This window comes from Eschrichtius robustus, chromosome 20 (genome assembly GCF_028021215.1).
Source record: "Eschrichtius robustus isolate mEscRob2 chromosome 20, mEscRob2.pri, whole genome shotgun sequence".
Classification (NCBI taxonomy): Eukaryota; Metazoa; Chordata; class Mammalia; order Artiodactyla; family Eschrichtiidae; genus Eschrichtius; species Eschrichtius robustus.
Window position 1 is genome coordinate 37,087,949 of NC_090843.1, and position 11,237 is coordinate 37,099,185.

The following is an 11,237-nucleotide window of genomic DNA, read 5'->3' on the forward strand; positions in this document are numbered from 1 at the left end:
TAGTGGGGGTCGAAGCTTGCTGTGTTGTGACTATTGCAAAAGGAAAGTATTCCACAGAAATCCTGTTTATAGAAGGAGTACTCAGAGTCCAGTGGATGATGATCCTCAATGCTTTTGTAAAGCCTCTTGTCCTGTGACCAAATGAATGGGAAAAACCAGTGTGTGCTTCGCTCATATGGAAGAATCTTTATTGTCTGTGATAATATGATTAATATATAGTTGAGTTCAACAGCAGTTCAAATAAATATTTCTTCAGCATCAACTATAACCAGCATTATTCTATGCACTCAGGATAGAGAGTTAATGAGCCACAGTCCTTGTCCTTGGGGAGCTGATAGTCTAGTTGAGGAAAGGCTTAAGGCAGAAATGTTGACTTGTTTCAATTATAGCTACATAATCTGAAGGCTAGTTCCACATTTTAAAAAAGCTTAGTAAATATTTTTATTATTTAAAAAATAAATTTAAGTGAAAAGAGCACCTGAAAAACACATGCCAAATAAGTCTCTATAGGAAGACTATGTTTTTTATCACTTTATCTGAAAATATGTCACAGCAATTTCAAAAGATAATTACTATTTTTAATAGAACCACCATAATACATTATCACATATAAAAATATTAACACATCTCTTAATATATTGCCCAATGGCTACCCAGTGTTCAAATTGCCAATTATCATATAAATGACATTCTTTTTTTTTTTTTTTTCATCATTTGTTGTTTAAAATCAGAATCCAAATAAGGTCTGTTCATTTTTATTGGTTGATAAAGCTCTTATGTCTCTTTAGTCTACAGATGTCCCCTCTTCCTCTCTTCTCTCTCCATCCCTTTATCTCTCTAACTTTGTCATTTATTTGTTAAGGAAACCAGGTTGTTCATCTTAAGTGTCCCATATTCTGGGTCTTGTTTGATACTTCCTTATGGCACCGAGGTGGTGTTCTACCAGAGTCTCTGTATTCCCTGTAAATTGGATCTAGAGTTTCATCAAATCCAAGTTTTAGTTGTTCATGGAATTATTTTTGGCAAGGGTATTGCATAGACAGTGCTGTGTCCCTTCATCAGAAGGTACACACGTCTGATTGTTTCTCTTTTTGTGGTAGCAGCAGCCATCGCTAATAGATGTCTCAATCCATTCATCCATTAGGGCTGTGAAATGGTAATATTCTAGTACCATCATCTCTTCTTCTTTTATTAGCTAGAATACTTCCATAAAGATAAAAATCTCATCTACCATTTGGTTTCCAGTGGAAGAGTACGTATAAAAAGTCAGGAAAAGAGCTTGATACTTTAACTTTATTTGGCAATTTTAAAATAAGTGATATCACTCTTAACCAATTTCACTTCTCTTTTTAATATCATTATGATCTTATGGGTTTTAATATATTTGATGTCTTTTATCCATTAGGTTTACTATGCTTATTAATGTGCAATTTGTCCCATTCTTGACCAGTGGAAGCTTCCCTAGTTCTCTTAAAATCTTTTTAATACAATCATAGCGTCTGTGAGAATCTTCTTGCATTCTGGTCATTACAAAATAATCCAGGGTTTTTTTTGTACATTTTGTGTGCCAGACTTCTAATGAGCCTTAGTTCCTTTTTAGTGGGAAATGATATTTAGAGACCACAGCACGTGTACTAAGGTTGCTCATTTCTACTGAGTTGATAATTGACCTTTTCAGTGTACAGAGTGAAGAAATATGTTTTTCTCCATAAGCATAAAATACATCCAGAATACATATCCATACTGATATTTCTAAATCAGTTTCAGAACCTAATCTCTTTCATCAAATATACATTTCCCTTTTCTGCTGAGAAATTCAAATTTTCAATATTACTGGAAATCAGGGAATTCAGACCTATTTTACTTTTGTAAACAATACTTTACAATGCTTAGTTTCTTAGTGTAATTTTAGTGGAACAGATTTTGCATGGCTCCAAATTCTACTATGATTAATAAAAATAACAATGAATACACTGAGCTTTTATGATGTAATATTATTTAAACTTTATAATAACCCCACACAAAGGTATTATTCTGAGTTTATAGGTGAAAAAATTTAAAGCTCAGAGATGTTGTTAAGTAATTTACAGAAGGTGACACTATTATAAATAGGCATCCCAATCACTGATTTGTCTGACACTAAAACCCACAGAGTTAACCAATTATTAATGATTATGCTATGGTGCCTGTTTAATTAATAACATTCTCCTTCTGTTGTAATTATCAACTGATCCAAGCCTATCAGCAAGAACCCTGGTGGCATTTAGAGAAAGTAAATGATTAAGGTCTCATAGCCTATTATTTCACACATGCTACTTAATTATATATGCATGTGTGTGTAACAAGCAGGGCATACCTTGGGAAAGTCAATAAATTTTAGCTTGTGGTATCACATGAGTTGTTTGACCATAGGCTCTTCTTGATGATCTGATATGCTCTTGAGAGGAAATTTGTAATGCTCTCCTAGGCAGCAGTTTTAAGGTCAATTAACAGATTTATAAACCTTATTTTTACATCTTTTGTTAAAAGACTAGCTGAATTTTGTACTTCCAGGCATTGTTCAAATATTGGAATGCAGCAGTTTTAATTGGCTTTAAAGTTTTAGGAGAGACACAATAATATTCATTTTCAATTTATTTTGAAATGATAAATGTTCAGAGTATAGAGTACTGTACTTGAATTATAACAGTGAGCAATTAAATTGGGTAAATGTTATTTGTTCCCCCTGCTACACACTGCAAAGATGGGTACATAAATAGAGGTTCTGAGTCTTCCCCTTTCACTAGCTTCAGGAAAAATGGTGCAATCCCTTCAAACTAGTCAGAAGGGGTTGGTTGTGATCACATCTCCAAAAGTGAAATTTTTAGCTCCTAAGGCAATAAGAGGTCTGTCCATACGTCTTCCTAAAGCCTCCATTGATGAGACTACATGAGGACTTCCCTGCCACTAAGGGAATAAGTTCCCAGGAGTGGACTGCTTATAGCACCTGCCTCCAGCATTCCTTCTGAACAAATACCTGCACCAGTTTAGGAGATTTAGGGTGGAAATCATAAAGGTGGTGTGAATGCAACTATTGGATACATTCCTATGCCTTGAGTAATACTATTTTATGTGAGTTAAAGAAAACATAATAATGGTCAATGACTATAGAAGTAGAACTTCCTGCCATAGTTTTCAGCAAGTGTGCACTAAAAATAACAGATTTATGTTTTTATTATGAGGACAAATCAACGAAGGCTACTGCTATGTCCATGTGCTACTCCGTAGTAGAATTCCACTAAGGAGGTAAAATGCACTGCTGGATCAATTTTGTCCTGTTATATTTTAAAAACAACAAATATGTATTTGCATGCATTGAGGATTAGGAGGGAAGGATCAGTTTAAAAAGGAACATTCAAATGCTAATATTATCCAAACTTTGTTGTTTAGATATTCTGCCATACTGACTCCTTATACCAGCTTATTAAGACAATTACTAGAACTCCCCACTTTATAGATAATAACATCAATCTTAATAAAAGCTAGAAACGTGTCACACTTTCAGCATGCAATATCTCACTTAAGCCTCACAAAAATTCCTATAAGGATAACATTATTATAATCTCCAGTTTACAGATGAAAAATTGAGATCCCAAAAGATTAGATTAATTGGTCAAATTAAAACAGCTAGTAAAGATTAGAGCTGGGAACTTAATAAGCCATCCTGACTCTTAAAAGCCCATGCATTACTTGACCTTCAAGCAAATGTGAATACAAGGGCTCAGAGAAGGTAAGTCAATTCTAGATAATTTTGAATATAAAATCAAAAGCTCTCTTTTCACTGTAGCATGCAATTCCATAGATAGCACAAAATAAATCTATGATAACTTCATTTACATTACCAATTACATATTTTACATTTACAGCACACTCTGTAATAAATATTAATTAATATAGCACCAAGCAATGACATAAAAACTAAAGAAAGGCAAAATAAAATTCAAATTTAATGGAATTAAGCAGGTGATGTTTTCAGCAGAAAGGGAATTTTTACCCAGAAAGAAAGAAGGAAGTGAAAATGAGAAAAGGGCATTCTAGGTAATTTTTTTTTCATGTCACATTTGAGAGCATTAGAGAAGCTGTCCTAAAATGAAGAGATGGGAGCTATTTCAGGTATTACAGTAATGTTTCTTCATAGACTCTTCAATGGATCTTGAAGAAATTGAAAGTTGTCTTAGAGAAGATCTTATTTATCAGAATTAATAAACCCCCCATAGGTAGTTTTACCTTATTTAACTTAAAATGTCCCTAAGTGACAGGAGAATTCTTTAAGATCTTCTAACACATGTAAGCAATATATTCTTCTAAGAAGAGGTAAGGTTGTGCCATTCTTATTGCCTTTAAGGAAAATAAAAATAAAAAATAAAATCTGTACAAAGTTAAATTGAAGTTAATTTACTCCAATGAAGACTTCAAATTTCACCTGGAAATAGAAACGTTAAATTTTATAAAGTGCTTTCTACATTAATGATATTTCAAATTATGAATTGGGGCACAGGAGTCTGCAGGCAGAGCGTGCTCAGATAAAGGACACTATTTGGACCTTTACTTGTTTACATTCCTCATTCTGTACATTCTCACATTCTGACTAATTTTAATGTCAACCACACTTTCTCCCACTTATAATCCGTTTCTTGCTAAAAACACTTTTCTTCTGTCTATGGCTTTGTATCTCCTTAGATCTACCAAATTATCTCGGAGAGACAGCAGTGAGTGGTCCTGAAGAGAGATCTTAGTTCCCTGCCCAGAAATTGAACCGGGGTAACCTGGATGAAAACCAGGAATCCTAGCTGCTAGACCACCAGGGGCTAGAGGCTAGAAGCAAAATGGCCCTGGCTGTTTCCCCCATTTGAAAGCAAGAATGTTTCAAGGAGGTAAAAACTGTAAAAACAGGTACAAAGTTTATTGTTAGAGACACAGCACAAAGTATGGGAGAGCACGCAGAGAAAAAGTTTATTTCTTTAAGTCAGAAGCTAGGCAGAAATACACACTGGGAGAGTAGTGCAGCCATCCTGAATGAGGAGCGCAGTAAGGAGGTGATTTAAAGCACTTATATAGGACAGTCCTTCCGGGTCTTTGTTTACCTTTGGCCAATTATCTTGTTTCTTTTTCCACACCTGACTGGTCCCAGGACTCTCCCCAACACGCGTGCACAACATTTCGCTAAGATGGATCCCACTTCAGAGGCCTGTGGGTGCATATCCACACTGATTATGGGGTGGTGGCCCCCTCCCTTTTTGACCCCCAAGGAGCCTTCCTGTGTATGTGCAGACAGAGAAGTTTCCCTTGACCTCAGGAGTGGTCATCTTATCTCTTTACTTCAGCAGAGCTCAGCTTCTGCCACTAGCTTTGTCCTTGGAGTTTCCAGGTGAGAACAAAGCTTAAATTTTACTCCACTTGACAAACACCAGCTGTCCAGCACAGGGGTCCTTCTATCTCCTACCTCAAAATTGCCAGTTTCTCGTGGTTTAACCTTCCAGTCCTCCCATCCTGAACTGTAATTTCCTATATAGCTTCTCTAGAGGCAGTAGACTTCTGTTCTTGCTATTTCCCCAGCTTGGTTCTTCATATTTTCTTGACTTTACTGAACCAATTGTATTGAGAGATTACCAAAGAAATGGAAGCAATGGTCTGTGTCTGTATTGGGTGATGATACAGGAAATGCTGAGTTGGGCTTGGCTGCAGAGAATTTTATGCTAATAAGCAGAAAGTAACAGAGAAAAGAAGTTTTTGGCAGAAGTTGAGGTAATATCTTGATCCAAAAGAATCATCCTAAAGGCCTAGGAAGAGAGTGATAATCATTATACAAAGCCAAGTGATGAAAATCAGAACACCAGATTAAAGCAAGAATATTAATTCTGTTCATCCATTCATTCCACTTACCATGTGCCAGACACTGTTCAGGGAGTCTTGCAGATCATTTTTAGAATTCTGCCTATCACACCTCAGTACCTTAATAATATCCAGCAGCTTGAAGGCACTCTGAACTAGATCCTGTGCCCCCTTAACTAAAAATCTCATAATGTCTTCCCATTGACACATGGTATAGTTTATGGACAAATGATTCAAAATAAAGAATGGAAAGTAGAACCTGAAAAAAATTCTTACCAAAAGAAAATGACTTTTTAATGACTGCTCAGAGCTGTGACTCTTTAGAGAGGCTGGTCACAGTTGTGGTTTAAGTGCAGAAGATGCTGTATGAGGCTTCTTGCAAGCTGAACAACACTGAAAATCTTTATGTAGAAGCATTTTGTAAATAAATGCTATACAAATGAAAGATATTAACATGCAGAACCAGCCAATTTTCTTGTGTCTTCTGATTTTTCTTATCTTTCCCTATTGATAGCATTTATTGTTCACTCTATGATGAATATATGTCACAATGTGGCAGCTTAGAAAGCCGTTAGAATTCTGACAGTCATAGGGCAAGCTTTCATTCTAGTTTGTATGTCATTCTCTGAATCTCTGATACAAATAGAATTTTAAAATTCAGGACCACATTTGTTTTTATTTATTTATTTTATTTTTTCAAATGTTAACAGGATATTCCTTCTAACAGCCTTGCCAAATTATTCTCTCAAGCTCCAGATTGCATTCTCAATATTGAATTCATGGAGTTATGGTTTTCTACTCCTCTTCCTGTTTAAGAGATTTAGCCTTGTCAACCTTTCCATTAAGTGGCAACTCAAGGGTCAGAAGGTAGAGAGTGAGCCTTCTCAGCAAGGCTTAATAATAAGGATAGGAAAATTAAGACTCTTTCAACCTTGGCAAAAGTAAAAAAATGAATTATCTCATAAATTTAATTGGCATATGCAATTGGTGTAAATTATTCTAAACAAAATATCCCCTCCACATTTACAATAGGGATTTTTGCAGGAAATACTTATAACAGTTTATCTTACTCGGTTGACATAAGCCCAGTCTTACAATAGACATCCAGGAGTTTTAAAATTTTGATATTTTATCATTGTGTGAGAACTGACTCTGGGTTGGACAGATGTTCTGTAATACTTCCAGGAGACAAAAAATCTTATTTGAATCTTCAACTACAGTTTTTAGTATATTAACGTGCCTCTCTCCACATTTTTTACAATCTATGATTTGTTTATCAGTTTTATTTTATGTATATCTTGAGCTTTACCAAATTTGCTTAGAGATAAGCATGAAAAGTTTTATAAATAAATAATATAGTAATTCTTAGACTGCATAAATTTATCATGCATGAACTGAAAACCAGATGTAGGGGGAAAACTTCTCAAAACGTAATCCATAGTAAATTCTAACAAACAAAAATATTTCTTAGGAATTTTTATTAGAAAATCTTGCATACATTTACCATGTTTGAGTCTACCTTTCCAGGGTTCATTCTTATACATGTTAATTTTAGTGTACACTTTATTCTTAATGAATGAATCTTGTCTCATAACTGAAGAAAGAAGGAATTATCATGAAGGTTAGTGTCTAAGAAAATGTTTCATAACCAAAGAAAATATTTCAGTACATTAGATATTTATAGGAAATGAATAGTCAAAAGAATAAAAAGCATAAAATTATTTATTTGAAAGAAAACATTTTTTAATTGTTCTTTGAGTGTTAGTCAATCACAATCTGGTGTTATCTACAGTCACTGGACTTTGTTTGTTTGGAGGTAAGGGTTACGTTCACTGTTAACGGATTTGTTCATATATATTTTATTTCTTTATCAACAAAAATTTCCCATAAATAGTTTAAAACGCTTGTTTATGTGAATATTTTCCAAAGTTCAAAGAAAATTCTTAACTTGAAAATTTTTTATTTAGATAATTCATTGTTAATTATTCTTGCCAACTTAGTCAATGTATCCCCTGATCAATGAATCAGCGTTAATCCCTTAACATTATTTTCTATTCTATGTTCTTAGTGCCTCTTCTCTGATTTCACAACTACTTATCAAAACAAACAGCTTATCCTGTTTCACTGCTCTCAACATCTTTCATAATTGCCCTGTGAGGTTTAAAGTTGCAGATAATTCACATATGAAATATACTGTCTTTAATGTATCCCATTTCCTCAAATTCTCTGCTTTCAATGAAACGTGAAATCTAATTTAAAGCAAAGTTCAAAATATGATCTGTATAGCATCCATGCCAGTATTTTCACTTTGAAGATTTATGGCATGCTACAGCCTAGCTTTTTTAACAGGAATGAAAAAGTAAACATCAAAAAGAGGGGATTCTAGCTCAAAGTAAGTTGAGAACTCATAAGAAATCACTTGTCGGCTTTAAATTAATCCATTCATTCCAGTCTTGACTAATTGCTTTTCAGAATAGTGAATTTCAAGGTACAATTTCATGGCCACTATCATTATTCTTGGAAAACAATGGAAATGCGAATGATATTATGACCAAAAACAGATACACAATTCCATTTCCAAAATGGCAGATTCTGGAAAGTAATGTGCTATTTTTAATAAATTTGAGAACTGATTGTTAAAGTAATGGGCAATGACCATGTAGGATAAAAAGTGAGGATAATTGAGAATCAACATGAGTTCCCTGGGAGGAAATTAATCCAAAGTAACATAATGTTGCTCTACTGGCAGCATCCTATGGCAGGATGTCTCCCTGGAAGTTCTCCCCTCCCAGGCATGGGTCCCTGGGCTTCCTGCCTCAGAAGCTCACAGCAGCTGGCACCACGGGAAGGTGAAGAGCTTCCCCAAAGATGACTCTTCCAAGCCTGTACACCTCACAGCCTTCCTCGGCTACAAGACTGGCATGACACACATGGTGAGGGAGGTCGATAGGCCAGGGTGCAAGGTGAAGAAGAAGGAAGTTGTGGAGGCTGTGACCATTGTGGAGCCGCTGCCCGTGGTGACTGTGGGCATTGTGGGCTATGTGGAAACACCTCGAGGCCTCCAGACCTTTAAGACCATCTTTGCTGAGCATTTCAGCAATGAATGCAAAAGGCACTTCTATAAAAACTGGCATAAATGTAAGATGAAGGCCTTTACCAAATACTGCAAGAAGTGGTAGGACATAATGGCAAGAAGCAGCTGGAGAGGGACTTCAGCAGCATGAAGTACTACCAGGTCATCTGTGTCATTGCCCACACCCAGAGGTGCCTGCTTCCTATAAACCAGAAGAAGGTCCACCTCATGGAGATCCAGGTGAACAGAGTCACTGTGGCCGAAAAACTGGACTGGGCTGACGAGAGGCTATAGTGACAGGTCCCTATGATTCAAGTGTTTGGGCAGGATGAGATGATTGCTGTCATTGGGGTGACCAAGGGCAAAGGCTACATAAGGGTCACCAGCCATTGGCACACCAAGAAGCTGCCCCATAAGACCCACCAAGGGCTGCATAAAGTTGCCTGTATTAGGGCGTGACATCCTGCCCGGGTGGCCTTCTCTCTGGCTCAGGCTAGACAGAAAGGCTACCATCACTGCATCGAGATCAACAAGAAGATCCACAAGATTGGCCAGGGCTACCTCATCAAGGACCGCAAACTGATCAAGAAAAATGTCTCTACTGATTACGATCTGTCTGACAAGAGCATCAAACCTCTGTGTGGCCTTGTCCACTGCGGTGAAGTGACCAATGGCTTTGTCATGCTCAAAGGCTGCGTGCTAGGAAACAAGAAGCAAGTGCTCACCCTGCGTGAGTCCTTGCTGGTGCAGACCCAATTGTGGGCCTTGAAGAAGACTGACCTCAAGTTTATTGACACCACCTCCAAATTTGGCCATGGTTGCTTCCAGACTGTGGAGGAGAAGAAAGTATTCATGGGACCCCTTAAGAAGGACAGAATTGCAAAGGAAGAAGGGGCCTAATGTCAGAACAGATTGCACAGCTGGTAGAATCTCAATAAAATTATTTTCCAGTGGGGGGGGGAAGTTACATAATGTTCTTTCTCTGATAAATTTTTAATGTTACTGATCAGCAAATCACTGCCAAGATGATGTATTAATTTCAACAAAGAAAAGTATCATATAATACCCTTGGAAATAAAGTAATAAATATTAACTTTAATAACACTCTTATTAATTAATTAATTAATTTTGGCTGTATTGGGTCCCAGTTGCAGCACGTGGGATCTTTCACTCTTTTAAAATTTATTTATTTATTTATTTTGGCTGCATTGGGTCCCAGTTGCGGCACGTGGGATCTTTCATTGTGGTGGGCAGGCTCTTTGTTGTAGCATGTGGGCTTCTCTCTAATTGTGGCACTAGGGCTCCAGAGTGCATGGGCTCAGTAGTTGGAGTGCATGGGCTTAGTACCCCCACAGCATGTGGGATCTTAGTTCCTTGACCAGGGATTGAACCCATGTCCTCTGCATTGGAAGGTGGATTCTTAACCACTGGACCACCAGGGAAGTCCCCCAGTAATATTACTCTTAAGAGGATTACTTAAGTATTGATTAATGGCTATAGATCATGCTGAATAAAGCCTCAATTACAGCACTGTAGTTTTCTGACTCTATTTGGTACCACTTAATCATTGACTGGATGAGAAAAATGATTTTCAAATCAGATAGTAATTTTTAATATCAGTTAGATATCTAAAGCTGCAAAGATTTGTTAGAGTGATGTTCTCGAACAGCTAAAGTCCCTCCAACCAAAATCAACAAGATAATGATTAAAGATATATAAAAATAATCTAAGAAATCTTACACAGCCCATTATGCAAAATCTGGTTTCATAGCAGGTCCTATGAAAAAAATATCTGGAGGATTGATTTATTCACAATTTTTATTTTCATTCACTCATTTAATAAATATTTATCACCATGTCCTATTCTGGGTACTGGAAATATAATAGTGAATCAGAAAAATAAAGACTTTTTTCTTCTAGAGCTTACATTTTAATCGGTTGTAGCATAAGATTAACAAATAAATAAACAAGATAATTTCAAATAGAAATAAGATTCAAACTATTTTGACTAGAAGTAGTGTTGAGGACTAATTTAGGCTAGGTCAGGAATGCCCACTGAGGATACGGTATTTGATCTCAGAATACTAAAAAGAAGGATCCAGATATAGGAAAATCAGGAGTTAAAGTTTTAAGGCAGAGAAAACATCATATGTGAACACCTTAGGTAGGGGAGGATGAGCTTGGCCAAGTCAAGCAAGTGGCAAGTGGTAGAATAAAAAGATAACAATGATTGTGCAGAGTAAGATCATTTAAGAATTTTACAAGTCATAAAAAAGAAATCTGATTTTATCCC

General features: G+C 36.2%; 1 pseudogene; it reads left to right on the forward strand.

The window, feature by feature from the left end:
• Positions 1–8,634: 8,634 nt before the first annotated feature.
• Positions 8,635–9,897, forward strand: LOC137754930 (large ribosomal subunit protein uL3 pseudogene; annotated as a pseudogene).
• Positions 9,898–11,237: the final 1,340 nt, after the last annotated feature.